This window comes from Corvus cornix, chromosome 1, assembly GCF_000738735.6.
Source record: "Corvus cornix cornix isolate S_Up_H32 chromosome 1, ASM73873v5, whole genome shotgun sequence".
Taxonomy (NCBI): domain Eukaryota; kingdom Metazoa; phylum Chordata; class Aves; order Passeriformes; family Corvidae; genus Corvus; species Corvus cornix.
This window is the reverse complement of record NC_046332.1, coordinates 35,724,923-35,742,328: the sequence shown is the minus strand read 5'-3', so window position 1 is coordinate 35,742,328 and position 17,406 is coordinate 35,724,923. Positions and strand designations below refer to the sequence as shown.

The following is a 17,406-nucleotide window of genomic DNA, read 5'->3' as shown; positions in this document are numbered from 1 at the left end:
ATTCACAGATTTTATGTCAGCTATTTTGCTTAGCTTACAGCAGGTAACTGCTACTGTATTTTACAGGTCTGGTGTATGCCTCAGGCTCATTCACATCTGAAGTGAAATCTTCAACAGTAAAATCAATGTGATATTGCACAGGAATGTAAACCCAGGTGTCCTTGTGTTTGAGAATTATCTGAGTTAAACCCTAGTAATGATGAATGTGCTTCATACCGAAATTTTCAGAAATGCCTCATGAGATGAGGCTGAACTGACTACAAGGGCTTCAGATCATACTAGCTGCTTTAATTCCCAGGCTGCCCAGGTCCAATTTGAGCAGTGGTTTTAGCTCTATTCTTTCTCCAAGGCATAACTGCCTGCTTAATGGTGTAACAGTAGCTGACCTTTTTCTTTCTCTTTTATTACTCACTACGTGCCTTCATATGGCCAGAACAAGGTTGGTATGATGGTTTTATGTTGATTACAGACTGCTTTTCACAGGAGGAATCCTACCAGGTTTGATTAAATCTGTGTATGAAAGGCCCCTAAATACCAGCAGAGTAGCATGGATAAGCCCAGAATCAGAGTAAATTAGAGTCTTAAGTTATAATCATTATTAGCTATATAAAGACAGCAAGCAATATCTTGCTGAGAGCTTCATCAGGTCTCTTCTGGATTTATCCTGGTGCACAATGGTTCTTATCACTTCAAACTGAACAAAGTCCTTCAGGTCTCAGAGGGTGCAGCTCACCTTGCTCTTCTCCCTCTTCTGCCTGACCACTGCTCTAAAATATGGGAGGGCCCACGTCCATGTCGTTAGGATGTGTGGTTCTGCTTCCACAGGTCTGAACAAAGTCATGATATGCCATCATATCGCATGGCCAAAAGGAGATTTGCAACCTAGACATTCATGTGTCTCAATCCTCTTACAGGTTTAATTAGGGAATGTGCCAAACATCTGCAGGATGGATTCCCCCCCCAGAAGAGTTACCATTATCACTTTTGCTGAGACAGGTTGTTAGAGATAAGTATTATCTTGCATGCAATAGCTTAATATTTACAGCACTTGGCCAGGAGATAGGAAGCTTGCCTTCTGGATGCAAGGGAGAGTGGACTTATGTGTGTCAAGCAAATGCCCTAAACCCAAGATAGATTTGAAAAAAAAGTTAAGAAGATTTCATAACTCCTCATTTATTTAAGCTGGTGTGCATCCTGTGAAGCAGGCTACACTGGGATAGGGAGAGAACATTAAACACTGAGTAGAAAGGCTGTCTGAATGGCATGCAAAGATATGTTGGCTGGATTTGTGGCTCAGCTCAGGACAGAAGTTGTAGTTTGTGTGAAATAGTCATTATGCAGAAGATGAAAGTAAGGACCTGCCATCTTAATTTATATCATAAAGTTCCTTTTTGGATCTACTTCTAGTCATATCAAATAAGACAGGATCAAAACTAACTTAGAAAGAAATGAAGAAATTAAAAATATTTCTGAATTTGTATTATAGAAGGTTGGAGTCCTACTGTTCAATACTGTAGGCAGCTATTAATTATTTCATGCCTTAGAGGACACAGTCATGTGCTGACACTTCAATGTATCCTACCACAAAACAGAAACCATTAGGTCTGTCTCTCTTTTAAGAGATGGGAGAGATAGTTATGTCTATCACAAAGTTCACAGAGTATCAAACCTTTTGATAAAATGAGACAGAGACTTACTGCCTTACATGTATTTCAATGGAAGTGAGGTTTATATACTTCAACCTAGATACCTTTTTCCTTTTTTTTTTTTATTAAAAGGAGAAATAAATATACTTCTGTTAAATTTTTCATATAAATTCTCACAAAGAAGATATATTATTCAGTTTCAACTAAGAGTTTGCACCGTCCATCACTCTAAGCAGTTATAGCAAAAGTTTTGGGAAATAGGGTAAAATTAACATCTTATTCTTTATAAATCACTAGGACAAGAAGTTTAGTTTGCATACTCTAAATGAAGTTATAGTACAGTAGGCAATTCTAATTATCCTTCAATTTAGAACAGATGACTGGAATTACAATTGCTTTATGGAAGATATCTAAATCAAATCCATAGTACTTTTATAGTTGGTTCTAATTAATCAGTATCTTACACAGCACACATGTACATCAGTAGAAATCTTTGTTTTTCAAAAATGAATGTTTGAAAATAAAACCAGAAAGAACAGATGCTCCATTGTAAATTCTCATGTCCAAGGAGTTCTCAAATGTGGTGAATGCCCAGTATCAATGAGAGCTCCATTTCAATAACCTGGGCTTCTTAATGTGCTACTAGATCAAGAACACCTCAAAGAACACATTAAACAAAATGCATCAGACATAACTCAACATGTTCTTCTGGGAAAGGGCACCAGATCAAAGAGATGGCACCAGATCAAAGAGATGGCATTCTGGCACCATGGTTTTTCATGGAATGATAGATGGCTATTGCAAAAGCAATAAATATTGGTAAAGGACATGTTAAAGGAAGATGAAACTAAAGAGAGTCACTTGAAGGCTGCTCAATGACCATGATTAGCTAACCAAACCTCTATTTCTTGAACCCCTGACATTCCACCTCCCCATATTTGCTAATAAAAATATCACTTCTGCAATGTTTCCTTTTATATTCTGAGTTGGCACCAATGCTACCTCTTTTCTGGAATGTTTTACTGTTGTCCTTTGGCAGTCAAAAGCATCCTAGGGAATAAAGTAAAGAAAAATTTATCCCTCTCACATAGAACTAACTGCAGTAATTTTCTTATGCTTTCAGCGTAAATAACCTTTGTTTTATTCTCTTTTTTCTTTTTCTTTTCTTTTTTTATCTTCTTTTTTCTTTTTTAATCTTTTTTTTCCTAGTGGTTGCAGTCTTTAGTTATGGCTTTCTTCCTTTTTTAATTTATGCTACATATGCCATGAAGTTCCAGGTTGAATAATTCCTGAGTTACACTTTTTTCAGTTTGGCAATGTGGCTGCACTTTTGCTCTATTATTAAATTCACTTTTGCGTGTTTGCTTTCACAGCCCAGACCTCCTTCAATGCAGAAATACATTCAAGATCAACAAACACTGAAGTAAAATGAAAACAGAATTGTATGTTTTCTTTATATTGGAAGCGTTGCGCTTTGAGCTGAGCAGAAACCTAGGAGCATAAAATTTTGTTCGTTGTATTGGTTTGGTTGGATGAGAGAAAGCTATATCTTACAACGTTAATTTTTTTCAGGGAATGATCCAAGTATTTGCTGCCAAACACAGTCCCATCAAAATGTCCCAAGACAGCTGACAGCAATCTGCTGGAAAACACCAAGAAAGCCATGAACAAAAGAGAAACAAAATAAAACACCTCCTACATTCCCCATACCCTCTGTCTTTGCCCTGTCATGCTAGCTCTGATCAAAGCTTTATATTTTATTTTGCTGTCAGAAGTTTCTTGGTAGCTTGACTTCTAATTATTTTAGTCAGAGAATGCTGATGCTATAGCCAAACCAAGTATAGCTTTCTGAGTAACACGGTGATGTTGTACAGGCAATGTTCTGGATCAGTAATTCTCAGTTTTTGTAAGTCAAATTTCACACCAGCCAGAACAGATCCTACTGAGAGACTATACATCAGAAAAATTTATTAGTTTCAGTTGTGTTCTTATACTTGGCTCATACTTCATGGTTTGGGAGCCTCTGCCTCAGATTAGGAAAATAACACCTATTCATGTATTTTCATGTCTTTCTTCCCACTCCTCTTTTTTATAACAGTTCTTATTACCATTAGCTTCATTTTTGTAATTTAAAAACAATAAAAACCTCTGGGATTTTTAATTGCATGAGTATGGAAATTTGACACTCTTTTTTTTCTTAAGAATTTCTGAGGATTAGGCTGGGGTTTTTTTCTGTGAATTAAAGTTATATGTGTCTTTATAGAATCTACGTTTATTTGTCTCATAAGATTTTTTCTTACATTCTTATTGCCATATTCTTTCTCATCACATAGGCACTTTGATTTCAGAACACCAAGCAATTTCAAAAGCTCTTTTATCATTTTAAACTTTCTGTGACTAATATAGGCATCTTAGATAAGGTAGTGCTTTTATTTTAGAAGCCTCTGTTGAGTTGAGAAATCCACACAAAATACCTAAATTTCCTTTACGATCCTTTTGTCAGACCTTTAGAAGGCAATCTGGGCTATGAAAGATCAAAATGTAAAAATTCTTTATCTGTGTCAGACCCTGGCTGTCGAGTCTATTTTGAAACAAGTTCTTACAAGACAAGTACTTTTGAGTTCTCTCTTTTTTTTCCTGAAGGTGTTGTTTAAGGCAGTTTTGTCTCTTCATGTCCCCACAGCTCTTCTTAATCTTCCTTTTTTATGAGCTGTTCAAGTGGTTAAAACAATTATAAAATTATAGATGGATATAAATAGGTGTGCAACAAATAAAGACCTACAAAGGGTTCAGAAATAGGCTCCCAAATCCCAAGTTTACTTTGATCATCACTATCACTAATTATCTTTCTCAATTAAGAAATCAAATGAATTATCCCACAAAAATGACTTCGAACCTCATTCTTCCAAACCTGTATAAGATTGGATGATCCACAGCATAAAAAAGAATTTAAGAGCCTAAGTTCAAAATAAAAGCCTCAAATGTCAAAAAGTATGATGATGAGATAATTCTGTTTTAGAATCAAGCATAAGAGTATTTTCAAAACTTCTGAGAATTATGAAATTATCAGCAGAAGTTACTTTGTTTCATCAGAAGAGTAGTCCACACCTCTTGTCACACTAATACTGTATGGATAGACACTCAGTTGTAACACCCGGCACTATTCCAGCCTAATGGGTACTCTGATTTACTGTCAGAAAGAGAGAAAAAGATCCAAATAATTGTGTAACCGGTCAGAGGCAAGTGGCCTCTTCATGACATTGCTGGCCTGAACATTAGGTGGAGCCATCTGCACGATGCCTCTTCAGACCTCAGTTGTGATGGCACTTTATCATCGATACCATCTTGTGTTTAGGTATTTCCTCCCAAATTAAAGTACCTTTCCCAGTCAACTTAATCTGTGTAAACAATGGGAAGGCATTAAAGTAAAACTGGTTTGTGTATATCACTAGATTCTTTCCTGAAAAATTCTACATTGTCAGTGTCTATCAATTGCACCTTTATTTTACACTTCCCCATGCCATATTATTTATTACAATTTCATTTCTTGTGTGAGGTTAAGGAAATGAAAAAAAAAAAAAAGAGAAGTAATGCAGTATGTGATCGATTTATTTAAGGAAAATGGTGTTTTGCTAGTATGCTCAGGCCCAAAATTATTGCTGTTTTCTTACACCAAGGTTCATAGAATTATAGAATTGTTGAATGGCTGGGGTTGGAAGGGACCTTCAATATCATCTAGCTCCAACCCCCTGCCATGTGCAGAGACACATGCTTTGCCTTTGCTCTCCACATTAGCCATGTAGACCTAATTTTACCTCATGTGCCATGACTACATAGACTAAATTACAGTTCACTTTTGTCCGTCTTTGACATTTCTGTCTCAGAATATGAAGTAGCTGTGTTTCCAACAAGCAGTCATCCCTCAAGGCTGGGTATCATGCAGTCCACACACCAAGGTCTCTACCAGCCATCTGCAGCACATGAACTGCTGTTCTACCCCTACTGCATACTGCCATAATTTCAAACACAGTATTTTTTCAAGATGAGCTTTTTCCTATTTATTTACCCAATAGTATTTCCTTCTTGCCCTTCCTGTCCCTACAACAGCCTCAAGAAAACCAAAACTATGGCAACATAACAAACACAATATATTGCTAAATTTTTCTCCCACTGCACTGGAGAAGCTGTTTTTCTTATGAGTATATATTCTTGGCTGGGCAAGTGTCAGCAAACGCTGTTGTAAGCTTTGTGTCACTGCCCACTCACAGACCACATGAGCAGCTCAGTGTCAGTGGTGTTTCCTTGCATATTATATTCAGAAGGAATGCCTGCTTTGCTCTCTCCAACAGCTGGTTTTCACAATGTTTGTTCATGTCTTTGAGACCACCATGGGTCTGTTGAATTTGCTTCATGTAGGCTACTCATAAGATTCACAGGATATTGCAGAGGGGGAAGGCTACATGGACTGATAGCTTGATAGTAAGAGACTTATATCTCTGGAGAAACATACTAAACAATAATTTGTGGTAGAATGTAGCAGTTATTTCGCCTGTGACAAACCAGCAATCATGAGATTGTGGTTGCACAAACCTACATTGTGTCCACCTTCCTGGGAAGCGTGTTCAGCTCCTCTCTCCATCCAGTCAGGATAGAAATTGATCTGTCAGTAAGTTCCTTAGAAGTTATTCTGAGCTACTTCTCTTTCAGTCTCATCAGTACTTCTGTTCTACTACATAGAAATCATCAAAATGTTCTTGTGGCACTTGGGGACGTTGTTTAGTGGTGGAGTTTGCAGTGCTGGGTTAATGGTTGGACTCAATGGCATTAGAGGTCTTTTTCCAGCCTAAGGATTCTATTTCCAAGCTTAATGGTCTAACCACCAAATTGTTTAGTCATGTCCCTTCATATTTCCATTGAATAAATTGATTCAAACAGGATTTAAAAAAAAAATAATATCAGCTTATTACCTACAAGGAAAGGAATGCCAAAAAGAGATCTGATGATGAATATTTTCTTCATTTTATTAAGTGGTATAAACAAATATTCATGCCAGGATGTTGAATACAACAGGAACTAAGAATCATCATCCAATAAACCCTTGGAACCCTTTGTTGAGGTACTCAGAGTTCTGGCTGATACTGACAAACAAAAATAAGTGAATTTATTCTGGTTTGTTAAGAATAAACAGGACAGTCTTTAACACTTAATTTAAAAAAAAAATGAAATAAACAAAAGTACTGCGACCATACAGTAAATCTTATTTTAAGCAACATAGATTTTAAAATAATAAAATAAAATACTCTGTGTAAACAGTAAATTTTTATTTAATTATCACAGAGTTGCAATCAAATGAAAGTATTTTAAATATCCAGGTTTTGTACTGTCGGTGACTTTGGCTGAAAGGGTTATCTGGTCAGAAAACTCACAACATCTTCATTTCAAATTGATTGGGATTAAATGGAGTAGAAAAAGTATTTCAGTAGTTTTTGAAATTGAAATGAATTTAAATTGGCATGCAATTGGCATCTACTAAACTTTTAAATGTCTCTCAAGGTGGAGGATAGAAAAGAGGTTTTTTTCTATTTTTTTCTTCATATTGCTTCCTTTCCCCTGCTCCTTTTGAAGCCTCTGAGACTGCTAGTATTGGACTATACGGTGCAATTTTGAAAATTTCTTGTAAGCTTTCTTTTATGTACTGCTTTTTCTCTCAGTGTATTCTGGATGGCATTTGTTTTCAACTTTACACATTGACTACTTGTATTTTTAAGCAAATTTCTAATGCAGAAGGCAATTACACACTTAGGGTACATATCACCCATGGGCCTCATTCTATTTTCGTCAAGGCAAATGTCTGTCAACTCAATACAACAAAGGAGCCATAAAAGTGCTGTTCAATGAGAATCAGGTCCACTTGAACAGAGAAACTAGGCAAAATTTAATGGTACTGATCTAATGGTCTTCATATCTATGAGTTCTCTCACATTATTTTAATAATGTTCTTCCTCCACATGGGTTTGCACAGTGTCAAGAAATCTCAGCAAAATTTATGCTGAGAGAAATTACTTCTTTTAATAACAAAATACCAAGAGATGGTAAAGAAGCTTTTTGTCTACTTGGTTTGAAAGTGGTATAGTAAATTGTTATGATTTACATTCTTAACTTCACCCAAATTAAAATGATCCTAATGACCACTTCAAATAAGACTTCTATTGCTTTATGTTGCTGACATAAGTCCTCACCCATTAAAATGGTAGAACATGTGAGCTGGTGTTTGCTAAACTTATTCAAATTCTTCTTCTGGGCCTTGACCTCATGTAAAATTTTTCTGCTGAACACCTTTAGAGAGAGATTTCTAGATTTGATGAGCTTTGGTCTGAGTATAGTAAAGCAAGTTCTATCATGTCTGTGTGCATGGCAACACAGAAATCAATCCCTCACTGTGGGAGTTACGGTCATGTACCTAAAATGTCTAACTCCAAGCTCTGGGCAACTCAAGTAGTTGATGTAAAATTAGTTGAGAGCATAGATGTGCATTTGCTTTTGAAAATGATGGTTCTAAGTCTGTAGAAATGAGAAATACAAACTGCTTTTGCAAAAGATATCATAAAATCATAGAATGGCTTGGGTTGGAAGGGACACCTTCCACTAGACCAGGTTTTCCAAAGAGACCAAATTGCTTAAAAAAATATAACAGTGGATGTCACTCTGTTTTCAGATTACTTTGTGCCACCAAGATGTAAATATATCCCTGTGTCAACTTGCTCTGATTCTTGTAAGAGATTTGTGATTTGCTGCAGTGACAAATCCTTTTGTCCAGACTTCTCAAATCTTGTGATGTACATATTGCATCTTAGCCCTGAGGTGGCGGCACATTTAATGTGACACACTCTTTTCAAGAATAAGGCAGTTTTGAATGCTGCAAAGCAAGACACAGTCAGGCTGCACGGCCTTTGACACAGTCTCTTCCTGTGATGACAATGTCTGTCTAGTGATGTTCTTTCTCTGACAGTCATGAGAGTGTGTGCCTACTTCCTCAAGCAGTTGACTCAAAGAACGTCATGTTTACAACTCATGACACCTAAATTATTCTGAACTGGGCTTTAGAAGATGAAGGGCTTATAAAGCTGCTCTATAATTCAATTCTGTGTATATCCATGGCTAATACCAATGTGAGTGGAAGGCATGAGCTAGTCATCACACATATTGTCTGAGGGCAGGCACTGAAGCAATTAGAGGGATATATCTTGATCTGAGCACAAGGCAGTCCTGACTGATGTCAGTGGTAAAGCTTCAGCTGATTTCAGCAGGAGGAGAATTTCAGTATATTTACACTGCTTGTGTCATAGCTTGGTTTCCTTTGCCATATTTGGCTCTTTTTGCTGAGCAGGATGTTAAAAAAATTACTGAAATTACTGATTCCCTAGGGGACTGTGAATATTAATGTATTTGTATTTTTGATTAATTTTGTGCTAATTATAACATTTATGGGCTTGAAATTACTTATTCTTTCTCTGAAAAAAATCCTACATAACATCTGTCATTTTAAAACTTTTGCACAGGCAGACTTTGTTATGTATTGTACGACTAGAAATTTTATATTAGCCCCTCTAGATTTACTAGAGCATACATCACACTCTGGAGATTTAAGACTTTTTAGAAAGTAATAGTCTGCTTACCTCTGTGCTATTAGACCAGTGGAACCTTTCTAGGTATGCATGGTTTTAAAATACGTTCTAAAATACAAATAATATTGTTAACATATCACCCTTGCCTTTCTGTTCTGTGTTCAAAGGTTCACCACAAAGTTACTGATTAGTCATAAACAAATTCTCTCCAAAGTAATAAGGTTTAGTGTTAACATATGCATTGCTATTAAGAGTAACTACTGAAATATATGTACTTATGCTTCTTTAAATTTTATTTTGTGTGGTCTAAATTTTTAACTCATTTTTGTCTAATGTTTATTCCTCTGTAGACTACCTGGATATGTTCATTTATACTGATTTACTCATACTGTTGTTTATACATTAAGTATATTATTTATTACTGAAAATGTTGTTCTACGGAAACAATAAGAGGTAACACCGCAAGTGTTGTTTTGAATTACATTTCATAGCATAGTTTAATAACTTCATGAATACATGTTAAAAGCACATGACAGCTGGCATACAGACATGAGGCATTCTCTATTGCATGCTACTTTTTTCAGGCTAAAAATCCTGTAAATATGCTCATGAGAAATAAATATATATTTATGTATACATTTATAAATCATATGATTATATGTGCTAGATTTTCTATCAAGTGTAGAATGGCTTCACTTAAACCATTTTTTTGCCCATTTCTGAAATATTTTAAAGTAGTAAGGCTATCACAGTTATCTGTTCATTTGTGTCTGTGTTTGAATTTATTTTAAAGATTGTTGTAGCATATCCCTGAAAGTGGTGGCTGGATGTCTAATGGGGAATCATTCCATCACTGGCAGCCTCAGTAAATTATTATCATAAGATAACTCTGGTTCAGAATAGGTTATTTTTCTCCTGGTGGACTTGACATAATGAAAAATCCTCTGAATCAATGCAAGCAATCATGAGAAGAAATGCAGCATTGGTTTCTATATCTGTGCTGCTGTAGAACAAACTGAGGATCTTCCTGCATTCAGGGTCATCCCAGAGATATTTCCCTTCCAGATCCATGGGATATACAGAAACTAGCTTTGTGACAGCATGTCAAGACAGTAGGTATTCGCTTATTTTTTCTCCCAAGCCCTAATTTCTGTTCATGACTTCTTTTCATATTTGTTTATATAGGCTTTGTAGATTACATGATATTATGTAGCAATGGACTTTTTGGTGCCCTGAAGCTATCCTGAAGTTTGGCATTCTGGAGGAGATAAAAATCAGTATTTTTGCAGTAAAATTACATATGAAATTGGTTTAGACATGAACCATTTTGTTTTCCTTTCCTATTTTTCTGCTGTTGCTGACATTATGTAACTGGTGGCTTTTAGGCTGTCACTAGGAGAAGTTTACAGTTTGAGGAGCTTAGAGTGAATTATAAATATGACTCAACAGCATTAATACCGTTGAAAAGAAAAGCTGCTGCCATATTTTGAAAATGCACTTCAAGGATATGAAGTAATCTTTTTACCCTGTAAAAAAGCAGTGATGGAAGCAGTCCTTGATGTCTGATGGCCAGTTCCCAAACACATTTTACATTTTCCTACAGGGCACATCCCTTCCTTTGGTTTTACTCTCTTTTGACCATGCTTATTTAATGCAAAATCTGAAGAAAAATGCTCTCTACTCCTCTTTTCACAATATGTTGTCATGAAAAGCTTGCTTTCTCCTCCCTCCCTGCCCCTTATTAAAGGCTTATCAGTTTCTCCTGATAGCTCTAGGGAGGAGACTGGAGACAGTGTGGGAACTGCTTGCTGGGAATGTGGACAAGCACTAGCTTTGGATAGGACATCCCTACATCCCTACATCTATATGGATCACAACAGCACACTCCATCACTGCCTTCTCATCTTTAGCCCACAGAGCTCTCATTTTGATTCTCACTGACAGCAGCACCCAAGTCATGTCCTTGACACTGTCAGCATTATCAGAGCATCCCAAGGTAGCACTGAGTCTGCAGGGACAAGGACCAGATGGACACTTCGGGAGGAATGCCACCCTGAGTGACAGCAAATTTAGAAAACATCTCATCAAAGGAAAGTTGGATACAACTGGGTTTATTCAGTCTACACAAACCTCAGAACCTTTACAAAGAATTGATCTAGAGTGAATGCAGTAAAAAAGTAAGGGACTTAAACTGTAGCACAACTTTACATTTAATCCTAGGAAAACCAAGTTGTCTAATATTCTTCTTGGAAATATGTCAAATATTTTCCTTCTCTTCATGAAAGAATTATTTGCGAATCAAGAGAGCATACTGAACAATTTCTGTATTCTTGGTGTTTTCAGGAGTAACTTTCAGGCAAATTTCTCTTCAATTCAGAGACACCCCATACGACTTATATTTATGGATTTAACTTCAGTTAGAATGATCAACTTTGACATCTTTCAAGTGTGAAGAAATAGGAATCACACATTGGAAATTGTATTTTGTTGTACACCCGAATACAGTCAGGCTGAATTACTTTGCAGCTCTGAACTACAGATGAACACAGCTGCAAAACTCTCTGTTTTCATGCAAATTAGATGTTGCTATAGGCTACCGATCCCTCAAGTTGCCATCACAACCTTTCTCAGCTTGGGGAAGTTTGGATACTCAGCAAGTAATTAGTACCAATAATCCCCTGTGTAAGGTATCTGCCAAATTCACTGCATAGCTACTTCTTCTAGCTGTTGTCTTGTAGAAAACAGTGTGCCATACTGCCTAAAAATAATCAGGAAATTTATTTCCTTTGAATTACACTTAAATTTATTTTGTCTCTATAATATGCATCAAAAGGAAGAAAAAAATGGGGGTCTGCAATCTAAAAAAAGCCAGGCAGCAAAACAAGAATTTACTGCATGCAGTTATTATAAAATGAACTCATCTAAATGCAACAGTTTACAGCTGCTCAGCAAAAGCTATTCCACCCTCCCCTCAATGTTAACCAAACAAATTTACCTTTGAAAGACCAATAGTGCTTTGAGAAGAGCGTGAGGAGACTTTAATACTTTTAGAACTCTTAAAATATAGGAAAAAAACCTTGAAAGAGCAGAGAAATACAGTGAAATGAAAATTAAAGACAGCCGTTTAGACAAAAGCTCCTACACAGGTGGAGAAATATATTTTCAAATGCTATCGGTCAGATTTTTGGCAGGAGAGTGATTAGATGTGGGCAGAACAGCAGCTTCCATCATCATTATGTGGCCTGCCTACAAACAGGTTTTTGCATAACAAAAGAAAGACCAGTCTACAGCCTAGTAAATGCACTCATTAACTGTAATAGCGTTAGCTATAGCTTGAAAGGGACTTAGGAGAAAAAGAAATCAGCTCAACTGATTCCAAGACCCTGCTGCATTTTCAATGTAGAAAATAAGTAGAACTGTTTGCAAAAGGGAGTCTATTTTTGTTGTACACGTGTCTCTTAGTATTTTGTCTAATCTTAGAAACAGAGGTTTAGAATATGTGCTAAATTTTCCATGCAGTTTTCACAGGAATCATAAAGCTACATTTGCCAGCTCACTGGTACTGACTCACGACGTTTCATTGATCATTGTTTGTCCAGAGCCAACAACTGAAAACTGTCTTTCAGTGTAGTGAATCACTTAATGGACCAAATTAGTAGACAACTCTGCAGCTTTCTATGCTCTATAACACTGGGGTAAAAAGACAGGGCATCAGGTAACAAGGGGAGGATCTGCTGCAGAAACATGTCTTCCATCTGGTGTTCTGGATGTCCACCAGATTGCAGTTGTAGTTGGTTTAGCATTAGACCTCTCCCTGCTACATTCTTCCACCCAGGACTGGCAACAGCCTAGAGCAGGCAACTCCACCATCCTAATTAGTTATTTAGTTATTTCCCAAAAAATCTTTATATCTTGATAGTATATTCTTAATAATACTGGATAGATCTTGATAGTATATATCTGATACCTTGATAGTTTATCAGCGATAATATATTTTTTTTAAGTGAGCAATAAACATACAATTTGTATTTACAACTCACTGTTGCCTAATTTATTAGTACAATAAAATTAAAATTAGTAGATTGTCAAACATCCAGAAAACAGTGACTGAAAAGGGTTGCAGTAGTTTTAGGGACTGTCAATTTGCACAGTGTACCTGTTTGTTCTGCCCCTCTTGTAGTATCCAACATATGCTCTTGCTAAATTTTGAGGCAGTCTATAGTTAATGGTCTTCAAATCACAGACTGTGTATTGTTTTCTACACATTTGATTCTCTGAACAGTAAAGTTCCAACTCTGTCAGGATACTGCATGGAATGAGACAAAACCATAACAGGCATTGGCACTGTTCAGGAATACTTAAATCTGAAGCTGTATTTGAAGGATACTGTGGTACTGAATGGAAAAATAATCAATTGTAGTTTTTATTTAATCCTTTTTCAACATAGCATTTTCTTCTTTGAACCTTTTTTAGTCCAGCTGTCCCTAAAAAGTGGCAGAATTTCCCAACTTCCTTAGAAGGCTTCTCAAGAATCTGAAAATATTCACTGAAACCAATATTATAAATTCTATAGCTGAGATTTAAGAAATGAATTAAACAGTATAAAAACTTGTAATATTTAAAAATAAGATCCATGTCTATTTAGTGTGTAGGCATGTCAGTTTGTGCAAATCATTTTGCAGTTGTTCAAACATGATATCTTATTGTTGACTTATTGATTTTGTAGTTTCATTTCCCATGACAAAGGTGATTTGGACTATGGAAGTAACAAGTCTTAAATATAGGGTCAATATTACAGAACTAATGCTATGGATATTCAAAGCTGAGCAAGTGGCCTTAAACTGCCAAGCCTGTGTTTACTTCAGACTGTCAACCAAAATGTCTAAATTAGGGAACATAGAATTTCTTTTCTGTTTTGAAACCTCAAAGGATTATCTTAATTATACTGAGATAGTGTTACTTGGGGATTAGATGTAAAAACCTTCCTTTCACCCAGCAAAAGAGAGATAAAACAGTTTCATTTCCATTTAGAGTAATTTTGACCCAATACACACTCCTGCCTACCCTGACTGCATCACGTGAATTAACTGTGTGTATAGTCTAACACATGATTTATCCTAAATAAATTTCTCTTGCTTGTTGCTTCTCATAGCAACTACAAAGAGAGAAAAAATACAAAAATATGAATTGTGTAAAAATAAGTAAGGTAAAATATTGTGAGAAGCTGGGGAAGCTGTGAAGGAGGGGTATTATTTTAACTTTCTTTGTATTTTTGCTCGAATCTGCTGGGTTTTATGCAATCATCATTCCCAGATGTGTCAAATCTCAACATAAACTAATGCATAGTGGATGTCAAGAAGTCAGGTAGCCTACTGTCATCCCTCCACCAAGGCAGGGACATTTATATTAGATGGATGCTTGTCTATCTTGCTCTCTGACACTCCTAAGACTCTCCAAGCTATTCTAGTTCCTCATTCTCTCTACTGTGAGGAAACTTTCCTGGTGCCTAAGATGAGTCTTTCTCTTTTCAGTTCAGGTCCTGAATGCTTATGTCAATATGATAAACAATTTGTGATCTTTTTGCTGATGCTTTTGATGGACCTGAAGACAAATATCGGACCTCTCCGCTAGTATTGTGTTTGGTTCTTCAGGCTATAAATCTTCAGCTAATTAAATCCAGCCTGTTTTCTAGATCATCTTCTCACTTTTTGGTTCACCCTTTATCCCTGTCATTAACCACTAGCTTTTTTATGTATTCATTCTACCCTGTCTACCTACTCACTTTTACAAGCTTTTGGATAGTAGTTTAGCATTTGCTTTTCCACTTTGTTCATCAGAGGCTTTGTTATCTCTACATCATTTTCTGTACAATACACATTTTGAGTAGGTTTTATATAACATTCCTAAATGCTTTTTGCTCAAGTAGCGAAGCTGACATACTTATTTGAATGAGAAGCAGCTCTGTTGAAATAAGAAGCTCTCCTGCAGAAAAGTTGAGAAGGAGGGTTAGGTAATATGAAGTTGTCATTTCCATCTTTTTTAATAATTTAAAGGTATAAAATGCTATCTCTGTTGCATATCTTCTTAGAGGGGATAGCTAATCATAAAGTAATACTGTAAATTTTACAGCACCCTGCTGGATTAGATCTACAAAACTGTTCCTTTGAAAAGGATAAAGAAATTAATTACAAGAAAACAAGCTTTTCTCTAGGTTTCTCTGAGACAACTCATAAAGATGGAATACTGACAGCATGGCTTTAATTCTTTTAAATTCTACCCGGTTTAAAAAAAATCCCACACTACAAAACCTATCGCTTCCTGCATTCAAAAACTTGTCAGGTTTTATGAGGGTGGATAAAACCACTTAAAAATTTGCCAAAGATTAAGATGAATCTTTTAAAGGAAAGGTTGAATCAGTCATAAATTTAAAACACCTTCTGTGGGTTTTATCACAAAACAACCCAGAACAGGTTTTAACTCTGTCCAGTAAATACTCCTGGATGTGGAGGGTGTTTGTCTTACTGAGCCTCTTGAGTGCTGTTGGGAACATCAGCACCTGTGTTCATCCCTAAGGTGGAAGGTAAATTTTCCAAGTGCTGCATTCAAGCTGAGCAGCAATGATCATCTTTTTCTTTTTGTGAATGAATATTTTACTCTTCTGTGCTGAGCAAATCAGTGCATTGGAAATCTGAATCATGTTTAATGGTTCCTTCATTTTGATTCCAGACACTGGAATATTACTTTCCCCCTTGGTGAAGCTGCTATTTACTGACATTCCAGCTGTTCTAAGAAGATGTAGTCAAGAGTCCAGGCTTTGCTGAAACAGTGTCTTGCGCAGGAGTCACTCTCCCAGGGCTTTTGCTCTGTGTGAGGACAGCTGAGTGCACAGCATAGGGAATGTGCTGGGAACCAAGTGTCTGCAGCAGGATTCCTGCCTGCTCTGCAGTACAGGAGAAAAGTTTAAGACAGGAAGTGAATGATCAAAATAGAACAACAGATCCACACACATAAAGGTCACCTACATCACTTATAGTATGACTAACCTACAGAAGGGCTAGCTGTAAACAAATCATGATGTTTTAAAATAAGACAAGTTGAGCTTATTTTTTATCCTTCAATTACTCAACTTTTAGGATTTAACGGTGCTCTCTATAGTCAACATCAGTGACTTTTTAGAGGGGGGAAAAGTGTAATCTGAGATCCTTCTACAAGATTCTAACTGTAAGACCTGGGGCTTTGGAAAAACTGAAATATCATGTTCATGATAAAACAGAAGAAATCTGCAATGCTCTAATGAGATATGTACATTTTTAGTGCTGAGTGAAACTGCATAAATGCCAGTACTTCCAAGAAAATCCATTGTGAAACTGGGGAGAGAGAAATTACCCTGAGAAGTTTGTGACATTTTGTTTGAATGGGGTTTTCATTTACTTCTCTCTCCTTGTGGTTAGAGTGTTGCAAGCTGAAAGGTTAACAGAAGGGGATTAAAATTCTGTGTGCAGTACAGTATCACACAACTCCATAAAGCTCCAGCCACAAGCAACCAAGAAATAGGAGCAACACCTGGGTCTGCATAATGCTCTGCCCAGCTTCATTAGTCATGTCTGCAGAGAGCATTTATTGCTTCAGATGCAATGCCATGTTATCTCAGTGTTTCTGCTTGAGCAGTGCCAGCCCTTTCAAGACTTGCTTTGGGCTCTTTGTGCCGTGCTCCATCAAGAAGTATGGACATGGCCTGCAACACAGTCCTGCCCTTTGCACAGTAAGAGGTCCTGTCCTCAAAGTCACGTCCTCTCAGGTAAGAGTAGTGTAAACCCAGTGTCAGGGAAATGCTGAATCCAAGGTTTTCACCCCAGAGCTCAGTGAGGTTAAGTGATGCAGAGATGCACTTATACGCAGCATATTTCAGGATGTGTGATTTTTAGTGTTGTTTCAATTACCTGACGTGGAGGATGTGGAATAGATAAGTAGAAGGTGCTGATGTCAAGCAAATAGAAGTAAAACACTGAATTATTCCTCGAGAAGAATTACAGGTGCTTTACAATACGCTGCTCAGAATCACAACTCCTAGTGTGTTTGCTCTTAGGCTCTAAATTTCAGTGTTAAGAAAGCTCTTTTCTTATTCCTTTGAATGG

General features: G+C 36.7%; 1 protein-coding gene across 8 annotated transcripts in view; it reads left to right on the top strand.

Annotated features, from left to right (window-relative positions):
• GRM5 (glutamate metabotropic receptor 5) overlaps positions 1-17,406 on the top strand; it is a 246,884-nt gene that overhangs the window by 167,103 nt on the left and 62,375 nt on the right. The gene's annotated exons all lie outside the window — the stretch shown is intronic.